Source organism: Chrysochloris asiatica, unplaced genomic scaffold (assembly GCF_000296735.1).
Source record: "Chrysochloris asiatica unplaced genomic scaffold, ChrAsi1.0 scaffold00160, whole genome shotgun sequence".
Taxonomy (NCBI): domain Eukaryota; kingdom Metazoa; phylum Chordata; class Mammalia; order Afrosoricida; family Chrysochloridae; genus Chrysochloris; species Chrysochloris asiatica.
Window position 1 is genome coordinate 6,175,284 of NW_006408678.1, and position 3,297 is coordinate 6,178,580.

Consider the following 3,297-nt stretch of genomic DNA (forward strand, 5'->3'; position numbering starts at 1 on the left):
GGGGGGGGGGCTATTCTCTGACTTTTGACTGGCACAATTAATCCATTGATGTTCAATGTAATTATTGACAGGAATGGATTGATTACATTTATTTTGCTTTGTGTTTTTTGGTCGTGCTGTTGATTTCTTTGTTCCACATTTTTTTGCGTTCTGAGTTCATTTTTTTTGGTGTTTTTTCTTGTCAATTTCTTCATAGTTTTAATGTCTGCAAAATCTTTCAGAACTTTCCTTTTCTTGATTTGATGTGAAGGTGTATTATGTTTCTTTGAGGTTACCCTGTAGTTTATTACTTCCTTCCCCAAATTAAAACAGTCATTTATCTTGATATCTACTCAACTTTGGTATTCTGTAACTATACTTTGCCCTATTTTTGCTCTATAGTTATCTTAATTATAGATTGATATCTCCGATTTCTTTCAGTCTTGTCATTTTGTTTTAAGGAGCTCTGGTAGCGTAGTGGTTACGAATTGGGCTGCGAACCTCAAGATCAGCAGTTCAAAACTACCAGCTGTTCCACGGGAGAAAGATGAAGCTTTCTACTCTCGTAAAGATTTACAGCCTCAGAAACCCTGTACAGGTCGCTATGAGTCGGAACCGACTCCACAGCACGTAACCATCTCCAGTTTTGTTTTACTCTGAATACTTCCACATCTCGATTGAATTCTGGGTGGCACTGTTGTGTGTGTCAATCTACGGTTATCTGCTGTTGCTAGTTTCGGTCCAAAGGCCTCCCTTTTGTTTTTTGTTGGTAAAGTTGGCTTGGTTTTTACAAATTCCTTTAATTTCTGCTTATCTGGAAATGCTCTAATTTCACCACTGTATTTTAGGGACAATTTTGCTTTGTATGATTCTTTGTAGTTTTTTTTTCTTTTAGAGTTTTGTATATGTTTCCCCATTGCCTTCTTGCTTGCATGGTTTCTGCTGAGAAGTTAGAACTTAATCTAGTGGTTTTCCTTTGTAGATAACATTTTATTTTTTCCAAGCTGCCTTAAGGATTCTTTCTTTGTCTTTGATTTTGGAGAGTAATTATGATTTGTCTTGGTGATTTTCTTTTAGATCTATCCTGTTTGGGTTTTGTTCAACTTCTTGAATACTTATCTTCTCATCTTTAATGATGCTAGAGAAATTTTCTTCCAACAGCTCTTTGACTACCTTTTCCGTGCCTTTCTTTGTCTCTTTCTGTTCTGGAATTTCAATCACCATAGTTTATTACTCTTCATGTCCCACATGAATCGTAGGCTTTCTCCAGAGTTTTTCATTCTTTTTTCTATTTTTTCTTCTATCTTACTTGTATGGAGAGATTTATCTTCAAGCTCGCTAATTCTGGCTTCCATTGATTCGATTCTACTCCTTTGTCCCTTCAGTGTTTTGCCCATTTCTGACATCTTAGTATTGCTCTTCCAGATTTATGTTTTCAGGTTTTGTATTGTCAGATTGTTCCTGTAGCACTTTTCTGAATCTTCCTTGTTTTCCTGTCCTTCTGTAAAATGTTTATATGTACCTCAATACCATTCTCCTGAATTTTTTTTTTTTTTTAAAGGTAGTTCCAGTGCCTCTTCTTCTAAAGTATTTTCTAGTTCTACCTCTTGGTCATTTGTTTGAGCTACTCTGTCTTGTTTCTTAATGAGAACAGAAATTTTCTGCTGCTTTTTAGGCATTATAGTGTTGTTGTATTCATATTAAGTTGTTGAATGTATGTTGGTGTATTCTTAGGCCTCCTGGTGGGTGTGATCAGAAGATGAGCTTCTCTGTTCACTATTCATACAGTCAAGTTTAGAGTGGATTTAGCCAATGCTGTTTGTAGTCAGTGTTCTGGTGTATTGGCACTTGTCCAATTGGTGGAGTTGTAGAGGGTATGGCTGTGGCTTGGCTGTATGGCTGTAGTTGTTGTCTCCTGTCATGAAATGCAAGACAAAGAAAAAAAAAAAAAGAAAGAAACAGCTCACACATGAAAAATGAATGTCAAAGGCTTTCTCTCTGTCAATAAGCAGTGTGCTGTGCCACCTACTGCCCTTTTGCCTTCACAGTCACCTGATAACATCCAAAATGGTCACACTGCATCCAGTGGGCCAACACAATCACCCACCTCTTTTCCTTCCTTCCCCTCCTTTTTCTTTCTGTACTTCCTCACGCCCATTCAACCCTGTCTCCTAATGAGAGCCAGTCCAGGGCTGGCCAGGTCGACTTTGCAGATTATTGTATATATCTCCACCCTGGGGCTCATAATCTCCAAATAGCTCTGACCACATGGAAAGCAGATTTCCTGGGGTTGTAAGCTGGTCAGGAAAACAAATAAATAAACAAAAATGCACCTTTGTCTCCGTGAGCCACAGGTAGGTTTCTATGATATGAATATATTTTCCTATCTCTAAAGCTGTTCTAAAACTGTCAAGATGGCTCTGGTGGATTTCATCAGCTGCCGCTGCTCATCAGTCACCTTCTCTCTTGCCATGTCTATTAAACTCTGGTTCCCAGTAAGCACTTGGTATAATTTTCTATCCCTTCCTATGGAGCTCAGAGCTCCAGGACTGCTCTCTGTATCTGTCATGTCTGATTTTCTGTATCCTTGCTGCAGTGAGCCCACACAGTCTTTCTCCTAGTATGTCATCTTTCTTTACCCCCCCCCCCAACAAATCAATTCTTAAAAAACAAATCCATTGCAGTCAAGTGGATTCTAACTCATCATGAATGGATAAAGGGTTTCTGAAACTTCAAATCTTTACAGGAGTAGAGAGCCTTATCTTTCTCCTGAAGAGCGGCTAGTGGGTTTGAACTGCTGACCTTGTGGCTAGCAGCCTGCTTATTCTGCAACACCACCAGAACTCCTGTTAATTCTTCATAGGCCTTCCTTATTCAGTGTCCAGCTTTCCCATATATATGAGGTAATTGAAAACACCATAACTTGTGTCAGATCCACCTTAGTCCTCAAAGTGACATCTTTGCTCTTTAACACCTTAAAGAGGTCTTTTGCAGCAGATTTGCCCAATGCAAAATGTCTTTTGATTTCTTAACTGCTGCTAACATGAGGATTGATTGTAGATTCAAGTAAAATGAAAACTATGACAACTTCAATCTTTTCCTGTTTATCATGATGTAGCTGCTGGTCCAGTTGTAAGGACTTTTGTTTCTTTACAATGAGGTACAATCCATGCTGAAGGCTTTGATCTTCATCAATAAGTACTTTAAGTCCTCTTTGCTTTGAGCAAGCAAGGTGTGTCATCAGTATATCACAGGCTGTTAGTGAATCTTTCTCCAATCTAGTGCAACCTTTTTCTTCATCTAGCCCAGATTCCAGGT

General features: G+C 38.7%; 1 pseudogene; it reads right to left on the bottom strand.

The window, feature by feature from the left end:
• The window catches only part of LOC102836508, a 2,193-nt pseudogene extending 990 nt beyond the window's left edge, over window positions 1-1,203 (bottom strand).
• Between the last annotated feature and the right edge of the window lie 2,094 nt (window positions 1,204-3,297).